The sequence below is a fragment of the Mustelus asterias genome, chromosome 6, assembly GCF_964213995.1.
Source record: "Mustelus asterias chromosome 6, sMusAst1.hap1.1, whole genome shotgun sequence".
Taxonomy (NCBI): Eukaryota; Metazoa; Chordata; class Chondrichthyes; order Carcharhiniformes; family Triakidae; genus Mustelus; species Mustelus asterias.
The window spans coordinates 126,584,301-126,596,927 of record NC_135806.1 but is presented as its reverse complement, the minus strand read 5'-3'; the positions used below and the strand labels follow the sequence as shown (position 1 = coordinate 126,596,927).

The 12,627-nt window shown below is 46.3% G+C and overlaps 1 non-coding gene across 1 annotated transcript; it reads left to right on the top strand.

The window, feature by feature from the left end:
- Nucleotides 1-12,206: 12,206 nt before the first annotated feature.
- Nucleotides 12,207-12,288, top strand: trnas-uga (transfer RNA serine (anticodon UGA)). Its single transcript has one exon. It is a non-coding gene; the product is annotated as a tRNA-Ser (tRNA).
- Nucleotides 12,289-12,627: the final 339 nt, after the last annotated feature.

The following is a 12,627-nucleotide window of genomic DNA, read 5'->3' as shown; positions in this document are numbered from 1 at the left end:
ATGAAGAAATAGTGGAAATATTGCAGGGCCGCTATTAACCAAAATCTTTAGTCATCACTGAAAGATTTATGCCCCATAAGCGTAACCAACAAGAAGATGAATCGATCATTGAGTTTGTAGCTACCTTGAAGAGACCAACTGAACACTGTGAATTTGGGGATGTTTTGAATGATACCATTAGAGATAGATGAGTCTGTGGCTTAAGGAGCAAGGTTATTCAAAAGCCGTTCACAGATCATAGAATAGACCATTGAATCCCTACAGTGCAGAAGGAGGCCATTTGGCCCATCAAGCCTGCACCGACAACAATCCCACCCAGGTCCTATCCCTGTAACCCTACATATTTACCCGACTAATCCCACTGACACTAAGGGGCAATTTAGCATGGCCAATCCACCTAACCCGACATTGTTGTTGAGTGTGGGAACACCCGGAGGAAACCCACGCAGACACAAGAAGAATGTGCAAACTCGACACAGATAGTCACCTGAGGCCGGAATTGAACCTGTGACCCTGGCGCTGTGAGACAGCAGTGCTGACCACCGTGCTGCCCATGTTGTTAACAGAAAGCAACCAAACCCTAAAGGAAACTTTGGAAGTTGCTGTATCCATGGAATTTGCAGCTGAAGAACTCAACAGTTGAGTTTGAGCACAAGAATTCACAAGATGTCAGCCCAAAACAAAAACAGACACAAAAGATTCTCCATTTCCATTGGTGTGCAAAAAGTGGCACTTAGCCGCAGATTGTTGGCGCAAAGACATTGTGTGCAGGAATTGTGGCAATAAGGGCCACATTGAATATGTCTGCTGGGAAAAGAAACAAGTTTCAACACAGAATTACAAAAAGCAAATGCTGAATGCATTGAATGGAAAGCCGAAGAAGAGAAGTATCCACATAGTCCAAAAAGCACCTGAGAAAGGACTCGAGTCACAGTCCGAAGATGAATTGTCATTAAGCACCATTACTGGCGCAACAAACCATGACTGGGTCACTCCTTTCCTGGACAGACAGCTGGTGAAACTGGAGGTGGACACTGGAGCAGCCATTTCATTGGTACCAGAAACTGTTTATCAAGAAAAGCTTTGACATATTGGGCGGGATTTTATGGCCTCGCTCAGGCGAGATCGGTAAAATCCCACCCGAGGCCAATGGGGATTTCCCTTCTGGGAACCTCGCCCGCCCCGGAAGGTGGTAGAGTTTGGGCCATTGTCTGGAAATCCTCGAAGATAGTGTTAAAAACATTTACTGGAAAAGTGATTCCGCTGAGGGCCATATTGATGTAACCATGCAGTTGAACGGACAGTCTGTCGATTGGTCCATGTAAATTGTTAAATAAACTATCCAGCAATAATGGGAAGAAACTGGCTGTAAAAAAATTAAATTGTGCCGAGGTAAATCTCATGACAGATTCTGAAGCTGCCCAGCCAGAAGCCTAAAGGAGCAGCAGCTGAGAAAGCTCTCAAAGCAGCTGTGGCCACAGTTCAGGCTAGCAGTGCTGGGACCAAGATGACAAAGGCTCAGCAACTGTGGCTCAGGATGGAGAAACAAAGGATGAAGCGTTTACAGAAGATGCATACAAATGCTTTGACAGGAATGAAGGTCAAATGTACACTGAAAAATTCGGCGAGGATTACCAGAATGCATTTACATGCTCCCTTTGTAAATTTGGGAAAAGAAATGGAGGCACACCATGAAACTCCTTACCATACAGAAACTTTTGAGTTAATTGGAAAGAACAGGGGACGGCACTTCACGGCCTCGATTGTCTCAAGACCGTAAAATCCCACCTGAAGTCAGCAGACCTTTCCATTGTCCGTCCCTCGCCTGCTCTGATTCCCATGGGGGGTTGGGATGTTAAAATTCTGGCCATTCAGTTTGCAAAAGAGCTGCTGACTTCCTTCATGCATCAATGATTAACAAGAATAAAAAGATTGCTGATCACAAACAACAGGAACAAAAGGAGCCAAAACAGAAACTCATTAAAGTATTTGTGGCAAGTAGGCTTACGTTAACACTGCAATGAAGTTACTGTGGAAATCCTCTAGTTGCCACACTCCAGCGCCTGTTCGGGTACACTGAGGGAGAATTTAGCATGGCCAATGCACCTAACCAGCACGTCTTTCGGACTGTGGGAGGAAACCGCAGCACCCGGAGGGAACCCATGAAGACATGGGGAGAACGTACAGACTCCGCACAGACAGTGATCCAAAACAGGAATTGAACCCAGATCCCTGGCACTGTGAGGCAGCAGTGCTAACCACTGTGCCACCATGCCACCTATCCATGAAGGATGGTTGGATGAGAGTTGTTCCCTTTCCTATTTAACTCTGTACAGCAGCATCCAAAGTCCAATGAAGATGCCAAGAACAAGAAGAGCTACCATGATCTGGTCTTGCTCAACAACCCAACCATCAAGGTTAAATTGGATATGTTTTTAAAGGGTGAGAACCCTTTTGGAAATCCTCAGAAGCAACAGCTTTGACTGGATAGTTTAGAAGTTACATTCCAGAAACAAAACCTAAAAGGTGAGGGTGACCTCAGCGAAAATGCAACCCAGAGGGGAGAGACGCAGGGTCTGACGGGGACACCCATGATCTGAAGATGGCACTGCAGAGGTTGTGCAGGAGATTTGTGTAACTGAGACCCTGGTATGTAGTCTGGAGGGGCAGCTGTTGACAATGGAAAAACAGATCGACAGCCGGGGGCACAAACTTAAGAGGCTGAAAACTGAGCTTGAGCAAAGTCGAAGGGTTCCAACACCATCAGGACATTAGCTACACTTTACTCCAGCTAAGATCCATCCTGAGCCTGTCACGCTCAGCAGTACAAATGAATGTTCAAAATGGAATGCATTGCAAAAAAAATACAACTGGGAGAGAGAGAAGAAGAGACTAGTTTCTGAAGTGAAATCTCTGAAAAAGCAGCGGAATCAGACTATATGGTGGGAGAATAAGACACGGTGGCACAGTGGTTAGAATTGCTGCCTCACAGCGCCAGGGACCCAGGTTTGATTCCTGGCTTGGGTCACTGTCTGTGCGGAGTTTGTATGTTCTCCCCATGTCTTCGTGGGTTTCCTTCGGGTGCTCCGGTTTCCTCCCACAGTCCTGGTTAGGTGCATTGTGTAATAAGTCGGCAGAGGCAGAAGTCCCTTCACCAAATTCCTTTACTTACAACTCTGATAGCAGTACACAGAGTGGTATCAGTTAGCAGTCTATCTTTGGGGGTGTCAGAGGAACTGACACTCACAGTTAAGTACAAGGCAATGACTCCCTGATTGGCTCATCAATTGGATCCTTAATCAGGGAGTTCATACTCCAATAGGCCAATGTCCAATGTTCTGATTGAAGTCATTACACATTGGCCATGATAAATTCTCCCTCAGTGTACTCGAACAGGCGCCGTAGTGTGACGACGCGGGGATTTTCACAGTAACTTCATTGCAGTGTTAATGCAAGCCTACTTGTGACACCAATAAATAAACTTAAAGTAAAACTTTTGTACATAAAATCGCAACATCGGCCGATGGTTAGCACTGCTGCCTCACAGCGTCAGGTACCCAGGTTCGATTCCTGGCTTGGGTCACTGTCTGTGTGGAGTTTGCACATTCTCCCTGTGTCTGCGTGGGTTTCCTCCGGGTGCTCTGGTTTCCTCCCACCGTCCAAAGATGTGCAGGTTAGGTGAAGTAAAAGTAAAGTAAAAGTAAAGTTTATTTATTCGTCACAGTTAGGCTTACATTCACACTGTAGTGAAGTTATTGTGAAAATCCCCCAGCCATTGAATTGGCTATGTTAAGTTCTTCCTCAGTGTACTCAAACAAGGACTGGAGTGTAGCAACGAGGGCATTTTCACAGTAACTTCATTGCAGTGTTAATGTATGATTACTTGTGACTAATAAATAAATAAACTTCATCAACTGAAAACATCCAATATTTGTTGACCAGAATAATGCCAGTAATGAGAAATCATAGATATACGGAAACTCGAGGGGATGTGATCACTTTCAGTGAAGCAGGGAGGCCTATGAGGAGATTTATTCAATTTCTTTTAACATTATGAAGAGTTTTGAAAGAGAGAATGAAGAAAGACTACTTTTCCTGCCTGGGGAATCAGTGAAGAGATGACTTCTAATTTAAAATTATCGCGAGCAAAATGAGAATTTGTGCCCATTCATTACTATCTCACTGATAGGTGGAAGAAATTCATCACAACCTCATTATAAAACTTCACAATTGTGAAGGCGTTAAATCAGGCCACCCCTTAGCTGTCTCATCTTTTGTGCAAAAAGCCTTTGCCTTTTCACATCTCTCTGTTCAAAACTGTACTCCGATAGTTGGCAACATCCTAATCTACTCTGCACCAGATACATTGCTTTCTTCCCATAATGAAGTGACCAAAGTTGTGCACAAGACTCCTTCTGCCGACTAATTAAGTTGTACGATTCCAGTGTTTTCTTCTTACTGTTGAATGGATAAATGTCAGGGACGAGGCTGGAAGGGGTTAACCTGGGACATTGCAGCAAGCCTGACTCATCAACTGATAAGTTTTGTCAATCATCACAATTATGCCATGCTGCTATTTTAATAGTGACCATTTCAAATCCTAGCCTGGGAATATAGTGCGATTTATATTCAGTCACAATATTGCTAAGTTGTAGATGTCTGGGACATTTGTTTTGAAGTATGTGGGGTGGGGGTTTGGAATATCAGATGCCTGCATGGAAAATGTTCAATAGGAAGTAGAGGTTTAGAGGGTTACAGCATGGAAACAGGCCCTTCGGCCCAACTTGTCCATGCTGCCCCTTTTTTTAAAAAACCCTAAGCTATTCCCAATTGCCTGCATTTGGCCCACATCCCTCTATACCCATCTTACCCATGTAACTGTCTAAATGCTTTTTAAAAGACAAAATTGTACCCGCTTCTACTACTACCTCTGGCAGCTTGTTCCAGACACTCACCACCCTCTGTGTCAAACAATTGCCCCTCTGGACCCTTTTGTATTTCTCCCCTCTCACCTTAAACCTATGCCCTCTAGTTTTAGACTCCCCTACCTTTAGGAAAAGATATTGACTATCGAGCTGATCTATGCCCCTCATTATTTTATAGACCTCTATAAGATCACCCCTCAGCCTCCTACGCTCCAGAGAAAAAAGTCCCAGTCTATCCAGCCTCTCCTTATAACTCAATCCATCAAGTCCTGGCAGCATCCTAGTCAATCTTTTCTGCACTCTTTCTAGTTTAATAATGCCCTTTCTATAATAGGGTGACCAGAATTGCACACAGTATTCCAAGTGTGGCCTTACCAATGTCTTGCACAACTTCAACAAGACGTCCCAACTTCTGTATTCAATGTTCTGACCGATGAAACCAAGCATGCCGAATGCCTTCTTCACCACTCTGTCCACCTGTGAGGAAGTCTCTGAAGATGTAAGTGGGACGTCTCCTCAAGTACCTTCAGAAAGGTCAAAGGTGGTTGATTTTATCAGCGGGAATTACAAGAACATCCACAGCAAAGAGATAGGGCAGGATTTTAGTGCCTCGCTTGGGCGAGACCGGAAATTCCCGCCCGAGATCAATGGAGATTTCTGTTGTCGGACCCTCGCCCGCTCCGATTCCGTGGCGGGCGAGGTGGGAGAATTCCGGCCATACCCTTTGTCCAGACAAATGTGATAAAGTTCATTGGGAATGCTGCAGCAGAAAGGAGTGTTGCAGGTCAGCCTTCACAGTGGGATGGCACAATGGCACAGTGGTTGGTACTACTGCCTCACAGCGCCAGGGACGTGGGTTCAATTCTGGCCTTGGGTCACTGTCTGTGTGGAGTTCGCACATTCTCTTCATGTCTGCGTGGGTTTCCTCCGGGTGCTCTGGTTACCTCCCACAGTCCAAAGATGTGCAGTTTAGGTGAATTGGCCATTCTAAATACCCCCTTAGTGTCAGGGGGGGCTAGCAGGATAAGTACGTGTGGTCATGGGGATAGGACTTGGGTGGAATTGTTGTCGGTGCAGGCTTGATGGGCCAGATGGCCTCCTTCTGCACTATGTGTATGGATTGTGTTGGTGAGAAAGGTAAAGAGAGAGAAAGGGTATTATATCTAAATGGGAAGTGATGACAAATCCTCCACAGAGAGAATGTGGCCAAAATACAGATAACTGCTATGTTCCAGTGGAAAGGTTGCTTCAGTGCTGAATATGGCACAGTGTTCGGAAATGACCAGGTCACGTTGTTGCTCCAAATCAAGATTCTGTAAGGTAGTCGGATTTGACTGGCTGGAACCCAACTTATGTTTGATCAACATTACTTTTGTACCAGATGCAATTCTAAGGATTCTTCTCGCCTTTTTTGAATGGCCTTAGCTACACGCACTATCAGTATTAATGATGCATTTTCGTACAAAGGTTATTGTGCCCCATTTAAAATCTTGTAGCGTGTACTTCCCTTTCCTATTCTTGCTTCAAAAGCATATTATTTCACATCTCTGAGTTAATCACAATCCTCATTATAATTTGCTTCACCCCAACTACTGGCAAGTTTTAATATCGCTCTCTCAATTCTGAAATTTATATCACTTACCGCTTCAGTAACTTAGACTGTCCTCAGTCCAGATCACTGAAGAACATGACTAGTCCTTTTTAGTTTGAGAAAGTTTTTTATGCTCATCCTTCATTCGTTCTGTATCTGAGCAGCCTTCTCGAAAGTGAACCTACGGAAAGCGTACCCAGATCGGTTACGCAGACGAGCACTCAGTCCTGCGCCGATCAGACGGTGGGGGTATTCGCAGATATCTTCAACCTCTCTTTACAACAATCTGAGGTCTCTACTTGCTTCAAGAAGATGACCATCGTCCCAATACTGAAGAAAAGCCAGGCAGCGTGCCTTAATGACTATCATCCGGTGGCTCTGACATCCATCATTATGAAGTGCTTCGAAAGATTAGTCATGGCACAAATCAATTCCGGTCTCCCAGATTGCTTGGATCCACTACAGTTTACCTATCACTGCAACAGGTCCATAGCAGATGCCATTTCCCTGGCTCTACACCCAACCCTGGAACACCTAGATAACAAAGACACCTAGGTCTGACTCCTATTTATTGACAGCAGCTCAGCCTTCAACACCATTATTCCTATGAGACTCATCTCCAAACTTTGTGGCCTGGGGCATGAAGGCAATCTGGATTCACCTGACCCACTCTGCTGGCTCCGACCCTGCAGCTAATGTGGTCGTAGCTGCGGGCAACTTCAAACCGGCTAATTACTTTTCACTTCCTCTTTTGCATAAACGTTATGGATAGGAACAAAGAGGGTATTGGAGATGCATTCAAGCATGAAAGGAAGGGTATAAATAAACACAGCTGATTACATGTTGAGTAAAAACCAGTAAGCTGTCAATCAAATGAGAGTTCAAAGGACTGGACCCAATCTGAATGGAAACAAAGGTTTTGGGGGCGATTCTAAGTGTCCAATTCACATAAAAACTGGAGGAAATCCTGCTGGGTTTTTTTAGCGGGATTTTCAAAATGAATCTCCCACTCTGTGCACTGCAGAGTGCACTAGCGTGACGCACGTGAAAAAACTGGGGGCGTGGCCTATTCCCGCTGGAGAGGCTGGCAGCATAGCGCCGAGCAGGCCACCGCGCCTGCGCCGATCTGTCAGAGCAGAGATCGGTGCCTGTGTAATGGCCCACACTACCGGCCTCCCGATTGCTGGCCAACCCTGTGACCTTGCATTGCTGCCTCATCAACCACCCCCCCCCCCCCCCAAGGCTTGATCGCAGGCCCCCTGGACATCCTCGGCACCACCTTGGCCCCCCCCACCCCCCAACAAAGCAGGCCCCTGCCTCAATCTTCCCCCCCCCCCCCAGGCAAACTCCCTCCACCCCCAGCAGTCCCAATTTCCACTCCCCCCATGGTAGCCCCAACCCATCCCCCAGCCCTGACCCCCCCCCCCCCCGCCTCTTTTCGGCCAACTCCCCCATCCTGATGGCCAGCCCTGGTCACTAGCTTCCCTCCCTCTGTCACACACCCCAGCCCGACTGTGAAGTGGCATCAGGACCTCTCCACCCACACTGATCTCCTCCCACAGGCCCCACCCTGCTGAAACCCCACCCCATTAGGCCCCACCTCCTTGGCACTGCCTGATGCCCGGTGGACAATGCCAAGGTTCCCCGCTGGGCATTGGCACTTTGCTCCTTGGGGAGTGCCAGTGGGCCAGGCTGGCACTGCCAAGCTGGCAATGCCCAGGGGGCATCCACCCTTACTGTCGACCCTGTGGGGGACCTCGATTGTCTCCCTTCACTCCAGCAGGGTCAGACTGCCCGCTCTCTGCTAGTGGGGAGCTGTTATAAACCCTGTTGGACTGAAACACTCCGAAGATTTTTCTGACCTGGTTATAAGTTTGGAAAAGTGCCTCACGGGGCTTTTTTGCTTTTAACTGTCACTGTCCTTCAACATACCATAGCAAGGTTTTTAAAAGACATTTCCATTTCTTTCTGCAATCTGAGCGAGCCCATAATGTCTGGGATTGTTAAATTAAAGTTTATCTATTAGTGTCACAAGTGGGCATGCATGAACACTGCAATGAAGTTACTGTGAAAATCACTTAGTCGCCACACTCCGCCACCCATTCGGGTACAAAGAACAAAGAACAATACAGCACAGGAACCGGCCCTTCAGCCCTCCAAGCCCGTGCCGCTCCCTGGTCCAAACTAGACCACTGAGTACACTGAGGGAGAATTTAGCATGGCCAATGCACCTAACCAGCACGTCTTTTAGATTGTGGGGGGAAACCAGAGCACCCGGAGGAAACCCATGCAGACACAAGGGGAACTTGCAGACTCTGCACAGACAGTGACCCAAGCCAGGAATCGAACCCAGGTTCCTGGTGCTGTGAGGCAGCAGTGCTAACCACTGTGCCACCATGCCGGCCATGCCATTCACTGATTGGAGGGGGCCTGGCATGTCTAAAGGATCTCACTCCACAGTGCTTGACAACTGATGTGAATCTCAAACCCTACAATAATTGGTGACGTGGATTTGGGCCTGAGTCAAGGTAAGAAGAAAAGCCAATTGATCATAGCATCAAGGCGACAGCTAATTTGATGCAAATGTAATTGTGCTTTCTTCCTCTTTCACAGATGCCTCAGTGTAAGCAGAATGAACCCCTCTCCTGGTATGCATGCTCCTTTTTAAATTATCCTGTGGAGTTGGCCACCTACTTGATGTAAGATAGGGAGCAGCTGTTCCCCTTAGTTGAAGGGTCAGTCACAAGGAGACATAGGTTCAAGGTGAGGGGTAGGAGTTTCAGGGGGGATGTGAGGAAAAAATCTTTTACCCAGAGGGTGGTGATAGTCTGGAATGTGCTGCTTGGGAGGGAGGTGGAGGTGGGTTGCCTCACATCCTTTAAAAAGTACCTGGATGTGCTCTTGGCACATCATAACATTCAGGGCTATGGACCAAATGCTGGTAAATGGGACTGGGTGGAAGTTCAGGTGTTTCTCACGTGTCGGTGCAGACTCGATGGGCTGAAGGGCCTCTTCTGCACTGTGTTTTATAACATTTGCGTTTTTTTTGGATTTGTGTGTATATTTCTGCCTTATTTCAATTTTGTCGTGTTTAAACATTGTGTTTTGATATTTCAAAAAGACATTTGTAGAAGTTTGTGAAGTTTAATGGAGAACATTTAATAACAAAAACAATGTTATAAATACAAAACTTTGGTTCCACGTTAACATTTAACTTATGTTTAATTTTAGCAGCTGTAGTGTGACATCCCGTTTAATAACTACCTCAACCTTTCCAAATTTCTTGCAACAAAATAAATTTTTTCGCACAACAATCTATAAATTTATTTTTACTTTAACACAATGGTCAATAAAATATATATTTTTACTTGAACACAGAGGTTCTGTTGTCTTATTGTAACATTAAAGGGGGAGGGAGGAGGGGAAGGGGTTGGAGTGGAAGGGAGGGAGTTGGGGGAGAGAGGGAGGAAGGAAGGGAGGTGAGAGGGACAGGAGGGAAGGAGGGAGGTTTTGGACATATCAATTGTGAATTTTACAAGCTCGGTGTCCAAAAGCAGCAGCTGCCAGGTGATCTCGAAGTCTTGTGTCACCTGGAGCCCGGGTTCCCTATCTGCACCAGGAGGTATTGTTACAACTCAGAGAAGCCACGCCGAATCCTCCAAAGAGGAATACCTCGCTTCGTAATCTGTTAAAAGTGTTTGGGAAGGTACGAACTGTTCTTCATTAACCTTTAGAGTTTCATTAACAGCCGACAATCATTTTAAGTGAACAATTAACAAGTTGTTTATTTAACCAATCGGGAACTTTAACTAAACAAGTAATATATTGATGAAAGCAAGATAATACTGGAATGCTGTTCAAATAAATACAAGGTCCACTCATTATCAAAACAAATAACAGACTTCAGTCACTCTCAAAAAAAACTACAACCAGGTGCTGTGGCTATGGAAAAACGTTTGGAGTTCTTCTGTCGATCTTGCTGTCAGTAAACTCTTTCTGATTTGGTACCTTTTGTTAGATAGATGGAGAGTTCTCTCAAGACATATTTTCTTAGCTGGCAGGGAGCTGTTCTTCCCTCTCCAGGTGTTGAGAGATGGCAGCCTCTCAACGATGGGAGAGAATTGGAAAATGGGAGACAATGGCGCCGATGTTTTGGGGCTTCAATGGTCTCTGCCCCCCCCGCGGGCGAGGCCATTACGTCAGCTCCCCGTTGGTGAGGACCTCCATCGGCAAGGTCATTAAGGCAGATGAGCACGGCCCAATTGTATCCTGGGCTCACTAATAATATTAAAATTAGCAAATGAGCGTTTAAATCAGCCTCATGTCCTTCCCAGGTGTCGACCACACCAGCAGAAGGCAGCCGGTAAGATCAGGTGAGAAACCGGGCGCGAAGCCGTGTTTTCGCCTCTCACCTGATCTTACCCACTCGACACGGCGGCACAGTGGTTAGCACTGCGGCCTCACAGTGCCAGGGACCTGGGTTCAATTCCAGTCTCGGATCACTGTCTGTGTGGAGTTTGCACATTCTCTCCGTGTCTGCGTGGGTTTCCTCCGGGTGCTCCGGTTTCCTCCCATAGTCCAAAGATGTGCGGGTCAGGTTGATTGGCCATGCTAAATTGACCCTAATGTCAAGGGGATTAGCAGGATAAATATGTGGGGTTATGAGAACAGGGATTGTGGTCGGTGCAGACTCAATGGGCTGAATGGCCTCCTTCCGCACTGTAGGTATTCTATGGTTCTATGACATGGCGATCAGCTGCCACGACGAGCTGCAAAAGTTGCCCCCAAAGAGTGATAGATGTTTGGAACTCTCTTTTATAAATGAAAATGAATGATAGCTCAAATGTTAATTTTAAAACTAGGATTGATAGATTTTTGCTATCCAAGGGTTAGACCATAAGATATAGGAGCAGAATTAGGCCTTTCGGCCCATCGGGTCTGCTCCACCATTCAATCATGGCTGATATGATTCTCACCCACATTTTCCTGCCTTCTTCCCATAACCCTTGATCCCCTTATTGATCAAGAACCTATCTATCTCTGTCTTAAAGACACTCAATGACCTGGTCTCCATAGCCCTCTGTGGCAATGATTTCCACAGATTCACCTCTGGCTGAAGAAATTCCTCCTCATCTCAGTTTTAAAGGAGCGTCCCTTCACTCTGAGGTTGTGCCCTTGAGTTCTAGCCTCTCCCACTAGTAGAAACATCCTCGCCACATCCACTCTATCTAGGCCTCTCAGTATCCTGTAAGTTTCAATCAGATCCCCCCTCATCCTTCTAAACTCCGTCGATTATAGACCCAGACTCTTCAACTGCTCCTCATATGACAAACTCTTCATTCCTGGGATCATTCTTGTGAATCCCCTCCAAGGCCAGGACATTCTTCCTGAGGTATGGGGGCAAAACTGCTCACAATATTCCAAATGGAGTCTGACCAGAGCCTTATCTAACCTCAGCTGTATATCCCTGCTCTTGTGTTCTAGTCCTCTAGAAATGAACGTTAACATTGAATTTGCCTTCCTAACTGCCAACTGAAACTGCATGTTAACCGTAAGAGAATTTATTGAATTTAATGATCAGCTATGATCAATATGAATGACATAGCAGGCTGAAAGGGCCAAATGGCCTACTCCTGTTTCTATTTTCTATGCTTCTATGTTTCTATGCTTCTTCACCAGGTGGACATTTAGCTGTGATAGCTGAGTGGTTAAGGTGTTGGACTTGAAATCCAATGGGGTTTCCCCGTGCAGGTTTAAACCCTGCTCGCAGCGACCTTAATTTAAAATGTTTACACTGACTCAAAATGGAGTCACAAATCCCAATGTGTTTTGGGGCGGCATGGTGGCATAGTGGTTAGCGCTGCTGCTTCACAGCACCAGGGACCTGGGTTTGATTCCCGGCTTGGGTCATTGTTTGTGCGGAGCCTGCCTGTTCTCCCTGTGTCTGCGGGAGCTCCAGTTTCCTCCCACAGCCCAAAGATGTGCTGGTTATGTGCATTGACCATGTTAAATTCTCCCTCAGTGTACCCAAACAGGTGCCGGGGTGTGGCGACTAGGGGATTTTCACAGTACCTTCACCAGTGTGAATGTAAGCCTACTTGTGATTCATAA